Here is a 14,734-nt window from a genome sequence, read left to right as displayed (position 1 = left end):
TATCAGCATAGCAGTATAGTAGTATATCAGCATAGTAGTATAGCAGTATTGCAGCATAGTCGTATAATGGTATAGCAGTATATCAGCATAGCAGTATAGCAGTATATCAGCATAGCAGTATATCAGCATGTCAGCATAGTAGTATAGTAGTATATCAGCTTAGTAGTATAGCAGTATATCAGCATAGCAGTATAGTAGTATATCAGCATAGTAGTATAGCAGTATAGCAGCATAGTCGTATAGTAGTATAGTATTATATCAGCATAGCAGTATAGTAGTATATCAGCATAGCAGTATATCAGCATATCAGCATAGTAGTATAGTAGTATATCAGCTTAGTAGTATAGCAGTATATCAGCATAGCAGTATAGTAGTATATCAGCTTAGTAGTATAGCAGTATATCAGCATAGCAGTATAGTAGTATATCAGCATAGCAGTATAGTAGTATATCAGTATAGCAGCATAGTCGTATAACGGTATGGTAGTATATCAGCATAGTAGTATATCAGCATAGTAGTATATCAGTATATCAGCATAGTAGTATATCGGCATAGTAGTATAGTATTATATCAGCATAGTAGTATAGTAGTATATCAGCATAGCAGTATATCAGCATAGTAGTATAGTAGTATATCAGTATATCAGCATAGTAGTATCTCAGCATAGCAGTATATCAGCAGAGTAGTATATCAGTATATCAGCATAGCAGTATAGTAGTATATCAGCTTAGTAGTATAGCAGTATATCAGCATAGCAGTATAGCAGTATATCAGCTTAGTAGTATAGCAGTATATCAGCATAGCAGTATAGCAGCATAGTCGAATAATGGTATAGTAGTATATCAGCATTGCAGTAAACTAGTATACTTGGTTTGGTTTCTCTGATGACTGCCTTGCCTGGTTCACCAACTACTTTGCAGACAGAGTGCAGTGTGTCAAATCGGAGTGCATGCTGTCCGGTCCTCTGGCAGTCTCTATGGGGGTGCCACAGGGTTCAATTCTCGGGCCAACTCTTTTCTCTGTATATATCATGTTGCTCTTGCTGCAGGCAATTCCCTGATCCACCTCTACGCAGACGACACCATTCTATATACTTCCGGCCCGTCCTTGGACACTGTGCTATCTAACCTCCAAACGAGCTTCAATGCCATACAACACTCCTTCCGTGGCCTCCAACTGCTCTTAAACGCTAGTAAAACCAAATGTATGCTTTTCAACCGTTCGCTGCCTGCACCTGCACGCCTGACTAGTATCACCACCCTGGATGGTTCCGACCTTGAATATGTGGACATCTATAAGTACCTAGGTGTATGGCTTGACTGTAAACTCTCCTTCCAAACTCATATCAAACATCTCCAATCGAAAATCAAATCCAGAATCGGCTTTCTATTCCGCAACAAAGCCTCCTTCACTCATGCCGCCAAACTTACCCTAGTAAAACTGACTATCCTACCGATCCTCGACTTCAGCGACGTCATCTACAAAATAGCTTCCAACACTCTACTCAGCAAACTGGATGCAGTTTATCACAGTGCCATCTGTTTTGTCACTAAAGCACCTTATACCACCCACCACTGCGACTTGTATGCTCTAATCGGCTGGCCCTCGCTCCATATTTGTCGCCAGACCCACTGGTTCCAGGTCATCTACAAGTCCATGCTAGGTAAAGCTCCGCCTTATCTCAGTTCCCTGGTCACGATGGCAACACCCACCCGTAGCACGCGCTCCAGCAGGTGTATCTCACTGATCATCCCTAAAGCCAACACCTCACATTTGGCCGCCTTTCGTTCCAGTTTTCTGCTGCCTGTGACTGGAACGAATTGCAGAAATCGCTGAAGTTGGAGACTTTTATCTCCCTCACCAACTTCAAACATCTGCTATCTGAGCAGCTAACCGATCGCTGCAGCTGTACATAGTCTTATCGGTAAATAGCCCACCCAATTATACCTACCTCATCTCCATACTGTTTTTATTTATTTACCTTTCTGCTCTTTTGCACACCAATATCTCTACCTATACATGACCATCTGATCATTTATCACTCCAGTGATAATCTGCAAAATTGTAATTATTTGCCTACCTCCTCATGCCTTTTGCACACAATGTCTATAGACCCTTTTTTTCTTGTTTATTGTTTACTCAATGTGTAACTCTGTATTGTCTGTTCACACTGCTATGCTTTATCTTGGCCAGGTCGCAGTTGCAAATGAGAACTTGTTCTCAACTAGCCTACCTGGTTAAATAAAGGTGAAAAAAAAAAAAAAAATAGTATAGCAGCATAGTCGTATAATGGTATAGTAGTATATCAGCATAGCAGTATAGTAGTATATCAGCATAGTAGTATAGCAGTATAGCAGCATAGTCGTATAATGGTATAGTAGTATATCAGCATAGCAGTATAGTAGTATATCAGCATAGTAGTATAGCAGTATAGCAGCATAGTCGTATAATGGTATAGTAGTATATCAGCATAGCAGTATAGTAGTATATCAGCATAGTAGTATAGTAGTATATCAGCATAGCAGTATAGTAGTATATCAGCATAGTAGTATAGCAGTATAGCAGCATAGTCGTATAATGGTATAGTAGTATATCAGCATAGCAGTATAGTAGTATATCAGCATAGCAGTATAGCAGTATAGCAGCATAGTCGTATAGCAGTATAGTAGTATATCAGCATAGTAGTATAGCAGTATATCAGCATAGCAGTATAGTAGTATATCAGCATAGCAGTATAGTAGTATATCAGCATAGCAGTATATCAGCATAGTAGTATAGTAGTATATCAGCTTAGTAGTATAGCAGTATATCAGCATAGCAGTATAGTAGTATATCAGCATAGCAGTATAGTAGTATATCAGCTTAGTAGTATAGCAGTATATCAGCATAGCAGTATAGTAGTATATCAGCATAGCAGTATACTAGTATAGCAGTATAGTAGAATATCAGTATAGCAGCATAGTCGTATAACGGTATGGTAGTATATCAGCATATCAGCATAGTAGTATATCGGCATAGTAGTATAGTATTATATCAGCATAGTAGTATAGTAGTATATCAGCATAGCAGTATATCAGCATAGTAGTATAGTAGTATATCAGTATATCAGCATAGTAGTATCTCAGCATAGCAGTATATCAGCAGAGTAGTATATCAGTATATCAGCATAGCAGTATAGTAGTATATCAGCATAGGAGTATAGTAGTATATCAGCATAGCAGTATAGCAGTATATCAGCTTAGTAGTATAGCAGTATATCAGCATAGCAGTATAGCAGCATAGTCGAATAATGGTATAGTAGTATATCAGCATAGCAGTATACTAGTATAGCAGTATAGTAGTATATCAGCATAGTAGTATATCAGCATAGCAGCATAGTCGTATAACGGTATAGTAGTATATCAGCATAGCAGTATAGTAGTATAGCAGTATATCAGCATAGTAGTATAGTAGTATATCAGCATAGTGGTATAGTAGTATATCAGCATAGTAGTATAGCAGTATAGCAGTATATCAGCATAGTAGTATATCAGCATAGTAGTATATCAGCATAGCAGTATATCAGCATAGTAGTATATCAGCATAGTAGTATATCAGCATAGCAGTATATCAGCATAGTAGTATATCAGCATAGTAGTATATCAGCATAGCAGTATATCAGCATAGTAGTATATCAGCATAGTGGTATAGCAGTATATCAGTATATCAGCATAGTAGTATATCAGCATAGTGGTATAGCAGTATATCAGCATAGTAGTATATCAGCATAGCAGTATATCAGCATAGCAGTATATCAGCATAGTAGTATATCAGCATAGTGGTATAGCAGTATATCAGTATATCAGCATAGTAGTATATCAGCATAGTGGTATAGCAGTATATCAGCATAGCAGTATATCAGCATAGCAGTATATCAGCATAGTAGTATATCAGCATAGCAGCATAGTCGTATAGTGGTATAGTAGCATCGCAGTGTAGTAGTATAGTAGTATATCAGCATAGCATTATAGTGTTATAGTAGTATTGCAGTGCAGTAGTATAGCTTTATAGTAGTATAGTAGTATGGCAGTGTAGTAGTATAGCGGTATAGTAGTATAGTAGTATGGTAGTATAGTAGTAAAGCAGTATAGCGGTTTGGCAGTATAGCAGTGTGGTGGTATAGTAGCATAGCAGGATATCGGTATAGTATAGCGATATAGTATAGTAGTATAGCAGTGTAGTGGTATAGCAGTATAGTAGTATGGCAGTATATTAGCATAGCAGTATATCAGCATAGTAGTACAGTAGTATATCAGCATAGCATTATAGTGGTATAGTAGTATAGCAGTGTAGTAGTATAGCTTTACATTTACATTTAGATTTAAGTCATTTAGCAGACGCTCTTATCCAGAGCGACTTACAAATTGGTGAATTCACCTTCTGACATCCAGTGGAACAGCCACTTTACAATAGTAAAGTAGCTTTATAGTAGTATGGTAGTATAGTAGTATGGCAGTGTAGTAGTATTGCGGTATAGTAGTATAGTAGGGTGGTAGTAAAGCAGTATAGCGGTATAGTAGTATAGTAGGGTGGTAGTAAAGCAGTATAGCGGTATAGTAGTATAGTAGGGTGGTAGTAAAGCAGTATAGCGATATAGTAGTATAGTAGGGTGGTAGTAAGGCAGTATAGTGGTATAGCAGTATAGTGGTATAGTAGTATGGTAGTATAGTAGTACGGTAGTATATTAGTATAGCAGTGTAGTAGTATAGCTTTATGGTAGTATGGTAGTATGGCAGTGTAGTAGTATAACTTTATAGTAGTATGGTAGTATAGCAGTGTAGTAGTATGGTGGCATAGTAGTATAGCAGTGTAGTAGTATAGCTTTATAGTAGTATGGTAGTATAGCAGTGTAGTAGTACAGCGGCATAGTAGTATAGTAGTAAAGCAGTGTAGTAGTATAGTGGTAGTAAAGCAGTATAGTGGTATCGCAGTATAGCAGTGTAGTAGTATAGTGGTATGGTAGCACAGCAGTATAGCGATATAGTACAGCAGTATAGTAGTATAGTAATATAGTCATATTGTAGTATAGCGGTATGGTAGTACAGCAGTATAGTAGTATAGTGGTATAGTAGTATAGTAATATAGTAGTATAGCGTTATACTATAGTAGTATAGTAGTACAGCAGTATAGCGGTATAGTAATATAGTCATATAGTAGTATAGCAGTATAGTATAGTAGTATAGCGGTATAGTATAGTAGTATAGTAGTATAGTCATATAGTAGTATAGGTGTAAAACAGCTGAGGTGATAGAGCAACGACCCTGGAATAAAAACAATGTGTGGGGTGTGTCAGGATTTGGCCAGGGTTGTTCCGGGTTTTTGTCAGTAGATGTCCCCATTGTGCTTTTTGTCCCTGTGTTTTTCCCTTGATCCCCATTATTGTTTGCACCTGTGTCTCGTTTCCCCTGATTATATTTAAACCCTTTGTTTCCCTCAGTTCTGTGCTCTGTGTTTGTATGTTAGCACCCTGCCCTAGTGTTCTGTGTGCTCTTGTCGATTCCGGGTGACGTTCTTGTGGTATTCTGTTTTTTGTTTTTGTTTATTTTTGGTGAGTTTCTTTTGAGTTCTTTTGTGTTTTACCTACCACCTTTTGGATTTGCCATTTTTGTATTTTAGGATTTTTTCTTTATTAAATACACCGTCTTAAGTACTGCTGTGTCTGCCTCATCTTCTGGGTTCTGCTGTCTATTCGTGGCTCAGTTGGTTAAGTGACTGTTTCTCACTCCGGAGACCCAGGTTCGAAACCGGGTCCTGACAGAAACACAGAGCCAAAAATGAACCCAGAGGCAGCCAGTTCCCAGGACCTTTTTGCCACGCTGTCCCACCACCAGGAGACTGTCCAACGCCACGAAGCCGCCCTGGTTCAGCAAGAGGCCTTAATGGCTAGACATTCTCATCTTCTGTCGGAGATGCTGACTTCCATTAAGCAAATATCTGATCGACTTACCCCGGCAACAGTTCCCGTCCCAGTACCTCAAGTTCACGTACCCATGGCAGTTAACCCCCTGGCTGAACCTCGTCTTCCACCTCCCCAACGGTTCTCAGGTGATCCAAGTGCTTGTAAAGGGTTTCTCACTCAATGTTCTCTCTCCTTTGAGCTGCAACCCTCGTCGTTTCCCACCGACCGGTCTAAGATCGCATATATCATCACCCTGCTGTCGGAAAAAGCCCTGGCCTGGGCTACTGCTGTGTGGGATGCCCATAGTTCCTGCTGTGCCAGCTACTCTGCCTTTGCTGAGGAATTCAAACGAGTGTTTCAAGACCCAAGCAGTGGTTCTGACTCAGCCAAACAGCTCCTGACTCTCCATCAAGGTTGGCGCAGCGTGATGGACTATGCCATCCAGTTCCGCACGGTGGCAGCAGCGAGTGGCTGGAACAACGAGGCGCTCACGGTGTGCTTTCTGAAAGGCCTTTCCGACACTATCCAAGATGAACTGGCCACTCGGGAACCACCGGACAATCTCGAGTCCCTGATCAAGTTGGCCTCACGCATTGACCAGCGTCTGAGAGAGAGAAACTCAACCGTAGACCTCTAGCTCCTATCAGTCCCAGCTCCGAGTCCCCACCTTTATCATCACTGGCTCCACCGGAACCCATGCAGATTGGACGCATCTCCCAGGCTGAGAGAGACCGCCGGATGAGGGAGCGACGCTGTCTATATTGCGGCAAACCGGGCCATTTCCGTTCCACGTGTCCCGGGCTCCAGGGAAACGCTCTGTCCCGTACAGACCGGGGGGAACTGTAACGGGAAACATAACCTCCTCCCATCCGTCCAACTCCCGTCTGCTCATTCCAGTCACCCTCTCCTGGGACAACCACAAGCTTCACCTTCAAGCCTTGGTAGACTCTGGAGCCGCAGGTAACTTCATGGATGGTGTCTGGGCGAAGGAGAATGGCGTTCCCTCTGAACTTCTAAGTGACCCCATGAGGGTTACTACATTGGATGGAAGCCCTTTGGGATCTGGACTTGTCACTCATGTCACTACCTCCTTGAGACTTTCAGTTTCACAACACCAGGAATTGATGAACTTTCATTTGATCTCCTGTTCCGAGTTCCCTCTCGTCCTTGGATACCCCTGGCTTCACAGCCATAACCCTCACATCGACTGGTCTGTGGGCACTATCAAGCAGTGGGGTCCTACGTGCCAAGCTACTTGTATTTTCCAGAATTCCCGAGTTCTACTCCCGAGTCTTTAGAATCCATCGACCTGACCCGAGTTCCCGAGTGTTACCATGACCTCAAACTGGTGTTTAGCAAACAGAGGGCCACCATGCTACCACCCCATAGATCTTACGATTGCCCCATCGACCTGTTTCCGGGCACTTGCCCCCCCAGGGGTCGGATCTTTTCCCTATCTCCACCCGTAGAGCTGCTATGGATACCTACATCAAGGACTCTCTGGAAGCAGGCCTCATGCGTCCATCAACCTCCCCGGCGGGAGCAGGGTTTTTCTTTGTGGCCAAGAAAGATGGTGGGTTACGTCCTTGCATCGACTACCGGGGACTCAATGACATAACCGTCCGTAACCGTTACCCGCTACCCCTTATGGCCACAGCCTTCGAGCTGCTCCAGGAAGCAGTTGTTTTCACTAAGCTTGACCTGCGGAACGCATACCATCTTGTGCGGATCAGACCTGGTGACGAGTGGAAGACCGCTTTCAACACGCCTACTGGTCACTATGAATACTTGGTGATGCCCTTCGGCCTGACCAACGCCCCAGCGGTGTTCCAAGCGCTCATAAACGATGTGCTTAGGGATATGCTTAACATATTTGTGTTCGTTTACTTGGATGACATCCTCATCTTTTCGAGCTCCCTTCAAGAACACACTAAGCATGTCAGACAAGTACTCAAACGCCTCCTGGACAGCCATCTGTACGTTAAGCCGGAAAAATGTGAGTTCCATTCATCCCGAGTACAATTCCTGGGATTTGTAGTGGAACCCGGTCGAATCCAAATGGACCCTAGGAAGGTAGGGGCGGTAGCGGATTGGCCCACCCCCAAATCCGTTAAGGATGTTCAGCGTTTCCTGGGCTTCACAAACTTTTACCGCAAGTTCATCAAGAACTTCAGTTTGGTGGCAGCTCCTCTCAGCTTTAACCAAAGGTGGCAATGCAAGGTTTTTTGGGGAAGAGAAGCTGAGACGGCCTTCCAAGGACTCAAGCAGCGCATCCTCTCTGCTCCCATCCTGATACTACCGACTACGGATGAACCATTTGTGGTGGAGGTAGACGCATCAGAGGTTGGTGTTGGAGCTGTCCTGTCTCAGAGGGGTGAAGACAAGAAGCTTCATCCGTGCGCTTTCTTCTCACACCGGCTTACCCCGACTGAGAGGAACTACGATGTGGGGATCGTGAACTCCTAGCGGTTAAGATGGCATTGAAGGAATGGAGACACTGGCTCGAGGGGGCTTCTCACCCGTTTCAAGTGCTTACGGACCACAAAAATCTGGAGTATATCCAGCAGGCGAAGCGATTGAACTCTAGACAAGCTAGATGGTCTCTTTTCTTCAATCGATTCCAGTTTATCCCCACCTATCGGCCCGGGTCGAAGAATCTCAAACCGGATGCCCTGTCCCGAGTCTACGCTCCTGCCATTCGAGATGACACGGACATGCCTGTCCTTCCTGCTGCTAAGATTGTGGCTCCGATCTCGTGGCAAGTTGAGGATACCGTGAGACGTGCTCAAGCTAGCGAACCGGACCCTAAAGGAGGCCCTGCCAATCGGTTGTTTGTCCCCAAGGCAGTGAGGACTCAGGTCCTTCTGTGGGGGCACTCCTCTCGCCTCACCTGTCATCCGGGCGTAGGTCGCACCTTGGAGTTCATCCAGCGTAAGTTCTGGTGGCCTACCATAAGAGAAGACGTTGCCACTTTCGTCAATGCCTGCCCCGTGTGCTGCCAGGGCAAATCTTCTCACCTCCGCCCTCAAGGACTCCTTCATCCTTTACCTGTTCCCCACAGACCCTGGTCCCATATCTCATTGGACTTTATTACTGGACTTCCTCCATCCCATGGCAATACTACTATCCTAGTCATAATCGACAGGTTTTCTAAGGCGGCCAGGTTCGTCCCTCTGACTAAGTTACCTTCTGCCAAGGAAACGGCTGAGTTGGTAATTAATCATGTGTTCCGAGTCTTCGGCATTCCTCAAGATGTGGTTTCTGACAGAGGTCCCCAGTTCGCCTCAAGGTTTTGGAAGGCCTTCTGCCAACTCATGGGGGCTTCTGCCAGTCTATCTTCAGGGTATCATCCGGAGTCCAACGGTCAAACAGAGAGGATGAATCAAGAGCTGGAAACCACCCTCCGATGTATGACTCGTGACAACCCGTCCACATGGTCATCCTTTATTGTTTGGGCCGAATACGCGCACAACACCTTGCGCTCCTCCTCCACTGGTATGTCCCCGCACGAGTGTCAGTTTGGCTATGCTCCTCCATTGTTCCCGGACCAGGAGGCAGAAGTCAGAGTGCCTTCAGCCTTGAGGTTCGTCAGACGCTGTCGGCTTATGTGGAGGAAGACCCGTCTTAATCTGATGCGTTCCTCACAGAGGTATCAACAACAAGCCAACAGACGTCGCCGTCCCGGGCCTACCCTGCGCCCGGCCAGAGAGTCTGGCTTTCCACAAGAGACTTACCTCTACGGGTGGAGTCTCGCAAGCTGTCCCAAAAATACATCGGTCCCTTCAAGGTTGCCAGGAGAGTTAACCCAGTTTCTTATCGCCTACACTTACCCAGATCCCTTAAGATTAATCCCACATTTCATGTGTCATTGTTAAAACCTGTTGTTTTTTCTCCCCTTGTCCCGGCAGACAGACCTCCCCCTCCGCCTCGTGTCATTGGAGGCCAGCCGGCTTATACCGTCCACCGGATACTGGATTCCCGCCGGGTGCAGCGGTCCTGGCAGTATCTGGTGGACTGGGAAGGCTACGGTCCTGAGGAGCGCTCCTGGGTTCCTGCCAAAGACATCCTGGACCCTGACCTCATTCGTCAGTTCAGGGTCCTCCACCCTGAGAGAGCTGGTAGGAACGTCAGGAGCCGTTCCTAGGGGGGATTCTGTCAGGATTTGGCCAGGGTTGTTCCGGGTTTTTGTCAGTAGATGTCCCCATTGTGCTTTTTGTCCCTGTGTTTTTCCCTTGATCCCCATTATTGTTTGCACCTGTGTCTCGTTTCCCCTGATTATATTTAAACCCTTTGTTTCCCTCAGTTCTGTGCTCTGTGTTTGTATGTTAGCACCCTGCCCTAGTGTTCTGTGTGCTCTTGTCGATTCCGGGTGACGTTCTTGTGGTATTCTGTTTTTTGTTTTTGTTTATTTTTGGTGAGTTTCTTTTGAGTTCTTTTGTGTTTTACCTACCACCTTTTGGATTTGCCATTTTTGTATTTTAGGATTTTTTCTTTATTAAATACACCGTCTTAAGTACTGCTGTGTCTGCCTCATCTTCTGGGTTCTGCTGTCTATTCGTGGCTCAGTTGGTTAAGTGACTGTTTCTCACTCCGGAGACCCAGGTTCGAAACCGGGTCCTGACAGGGTGGAGAGAGGGTTGGTTCTACAGGTTTATTCGCTCTGTATTGTCAGTACTGCATGTGTTCTTGGTTGTCATGCCGTAGTTGTGTCGGAATGGATTGTGAGTTTAACTTGAGTATGCCTTCTCATAAGGGACTTCTGCCGAAGTCCATGCCTCTCCTTGTTTTAGTGGGTGGAATGTTAGGACAATTGGACGTATAGATCAGTAGAGCAGTATAGTAGTATAGATCAGTAGAGCAGTATAGATCAGTAGAGTAGTATAGATCAGTGGAACAGTATAGATCAGTAGAGCAGTATAGATCAGTATAGTAGTATAGATTAGTACGGCAGTATAGATCAGTATGGCAGTATAGATCAGTATAGTAGTATAGATCAGTAGAGCAGTATAGATCAGTAGAGCAGTATAGTAGTATAGATCAGTAGAGCAGTATAGATCAGTAGAGCAGTATAGATCAGTATAGTAGTATAGATCAGTGGAACAGTATAGATCAGTAGAGCAGTATAGATCAGTACAGCAGTATAGTAGTATAGATCAGTAGATCAGTATAGTAGTATAGATCAGTGGAACAGTATAGATCAGTAGAGCAGTATAGATCAGTAGAGCAGTATAGATCAGTATAGTAGTATAGATTAGTACGGCAGTGTAGATCAGTAGAGCAGTATAGATCAGTACAGCAGTATAGATCAGTAGAGCAGTATAGATCAGTATAGTAGTACAGATCAGTACAGCAGTATAGATCAGTAGAGCAGTATAGATCAGTACGGCAGTATAGATCAGTATGGCAGTATAGATCAGTAGATCAGTATAGCAGTATAGATCAGTATAGTAGTATAGATCAGTACATCAGTATAGATCAGTAGAGCAGTATAGATCAGTACAGCAGTATATCAGTATGTTAGTATAGATCCATATAGCAGTATTGTAGTACAGATCAGTATAGCAGTGCAGTAGTATAGCAGTATAGATCCGCATATCAGTATAGTAGTATATAACAGCATAGATCAGTATAGTAGTACAGATCAGTACAGCAGTATAGATCAGTATGGCAGTATAGATCAGTACAGCAGTATAGATCAGTATGGCAGTATAGATCAGTACAGCAGCATAGATCAGTATAGTAGTATAGATCAGTATATTAGTATAGATCAGTAAAATATCATAGATCAGTACAGTAGTATATTAGTATAGAACAGTATATTAGTATAGATCCATATAGCAGTATTGTAGTACAGATCAGTATAGCAGTGCAGCAGTATAGATCCGCATATCAGTATAGTAGTATATAACAGCATAGATCAGTATAGTAGTACAGATCAGTACAGCAGTATAGATCAGTATAGCAGTATAGATCAGTATAGTAGTATATAACAGTATAGATCAGTATAGTAGTGCAGCAGTATAGATCAGTATAGTAGTATAGATCAGTATATCAGAATAGGGGTATAAAGCAGTATAGATCAGTGTAGTAGTCTATTGCAGTCCTCTTCATTCCCTCCTCCTCTATTTTGCATGTGATCTTCCTCTTTTCTCCTCCTCCTCTTCCTCCTTCTCCCCCCTCCTCTTCCTCCTTCCCCCCTCCTCTTCCTCCCTCTCCCTCCTCCTCCTTCTCCCCACCTCCTCTTCCTCCCCCCCTCCTCTTCCTCCTTCTCCCCCCCTCCTCTTCCTCCTTCTCCCCCCCCTCCTCCTCTTCCTCCTTCTCCCCCCCTCCTCTTCCTCCTTCTCCCCCCCTCCTCCTCTTCCTCTCTCTCCCCCCCTCCTCTGTTTTCCTCCTCTTCTCCCGTGGAGAGTTAACCAGCAGGTTGATGAGCAGCACAGAAGAAGATCCGTCAAACAGATGATTGGTCAGAATAAAACTGGGAGGTCATTTTAACCAACTGTACAGGTCAAAGAATATAGTTAATGCACAACTCACCTCTTATAATGTAATGAAGCTCAAAGGTCAAATGCTGGCGTCTGATCACAGAAGAAACCTTGTGTGTATTCTAAATGTCAACCTATTCCCTATATAGTGCACTACTTTTAACCGGGGCCCAAAGAGACGCAAAGGGCTTCAATGCCTAACTGGTTTTGCCCGGCTACGCAGACTCCTTGCGGTACGCCATGTCCACAGACGTTAATAGCTAGGTTTCCATCCAATTGGCGACAGATTGTCATGCAAATCCGCATAAAGCCACGCCCCCCCATGTAGCGAATGATAGAGCAGAGGAAGGCTTGAGTATGAGTCGTCAGGCTATATCTGGATAGGAGTGGGCTGAAGGAATAGGAGGTAGGATTAACGCTTTGGTCATAGTACTCTTCAGGTCAGAGGTCTGCAATGATCAGACATCCAGCATCTATTCTGTCCTCTAACAAGGAAGTAATGCTTCTTAAGACCGTTGCTCCACCAGTGACTCAGCCCCAGGTGTATTTGAGGTAGTTGCCGGGGAAACCAATCCAAGATGGGGGATTGTGCGGTGCAGAGGTTCTACTACAGTCACCACCTGATTAAGTTCAACAGGGACCTATTGATATTGCCGCTTTATCTCTGATAGTGGAACATGAGAAGCCCAGGGCAGTGCCTGTCTCCAGTCCCTCTAACCTCTCTCTCCAGTCCCTCTAACCTCTCTCTCCAGTCCCTCTATCCTCTCTCTCCAGTCCCTCTATCCTCTCTCTCCAGTCCCTCTATCCTCTCTCTCCAGTCCCTCTATCCTCCCTCTCCAGTCCCTCTATCCTCTCTCTCCAGTCCCTCTATCCTCCCTCTCCAGTCCCTTTATCCTCCCTCTCCAGTCCCTCTATTCTCCCTCTCCAGTCCCCCTATCCTCCCTCCAGTCCCTCTATTCTCTATCCAGTCCCTCTATCCTCCCTCTCCAGTCCCTCTATCCTCCCCCTCCAGTCCCTCTATCCTCCCTCTCCAGTCCCTCTATCCTCCCTCTCCAGTCCCTCTTTCCTCCCTCTCCAGTCCCCCTATCCTCCCTCCAGTCCCTCTATTCTCTATCCAGTCCCTCTATCCTCCCTCTCCAGTCCCTCTATCCTCCCTCTCCAGTCCCTCTATCCTCCCTCTCCAGTCCCTCTATCCTCCCTCTCCAGTCCCTCTTTCCTCCCTCTCCAGTCCCTTTATCCTCCCTCTCCAGTCCCTTTATCCTCCCTCTCCCTATATTCTCTCTCCAGTCCCTCTATCCTCCCTCTCCAGTCCCTCTCTCCTTTCCCTCCCTACATCCTCACCCCCCCCCCTCTCTCAAGTCCCTCTGTCCTTTCTCTACCCTCCTCTCTGCTGTGGTAATTATTCACTGCAAACCGCAATTATCTAGCGGCCAGTCAACCAGACACTCATGGCACTGTGTGTGTAGAGAGAGACAGAGACAGACAAAGAGAGAGAGACAGAAAGAGAGACAGAAAGAGAGACAGAAAGAGAGACAGAGAGAAAGACAGAGAGACAGAGACAGAGACTCCAGTAGCACAACAACAGAACAGTCACTCGGAATAGAGCTCTCACCGAATTCAATAAAGAAAGTGAACCAGGAACACTTCTGATGTGTTGAATCCATTGGCAGATAAACTCATTTATTGGACCAGTAAGCAACGGCATTGTAAACACACACACACACACAAGCGGCTAGCAAAAGAAGTCTCTGCACCACCTCAACAGAAAACAGCGCCTCAAATCAAGATTTTAATTCGGAGCACTTTAATACTGTAATCACTGCAAATTCCTCTTTTACACACCTCTACACTAAAAAATAAACATTGGACATAAACACTACTTTGTTAATTTATAACCATGTACTCCTTTATGTGCATTTCATTCCAAAAGGTTTGATTTCTACAAACTAGACTCAGGGCCCATGTTTCCAACAGAATACTGTACCCCTATGAACCCCTACTCTGGCCAATACAACACCACCAGCAATACCTAGAGTGCCGTCCAAAATGGCACCCTATTCCCTATATAGTGCACTGCTTTTGACAAGTAGTGTACTATCTAGGGGAATAGGCTACCATTTGGGATGAAATTTGAATAGAAATAAAGTGTATTTAGATAACATACAGACAGGAGTCGTTTCATTTACAACACATTTGATACAGTCCAGTCGCAACAACCGGTTGTACAAAACAGTGTGTAACGATTACTTTCCAGAAACCAGTAAACTAAAAATATAATTATAAAACGGAAACATTTGAAAATTCACATTCCCAG

Source organism: Oncorhynchus masou, chromosome 16 (assembly GCF_036934945.1).
Source record: "Oncorhynchus masou masou isolate Uvic2021 chromosome 16, UVic_Omas_1.1, whole genome shotgun sequence".
Classification (NCBI taxonomy): Eukaryota; Metazoa; Chordata; class Actinopteri; order Salmoniformes; family Salmonidae; genus Oncorhynchus; species Oncorhynchus masou.
This window is presented reverse-complemented; position numbering follows the sequence as displayed.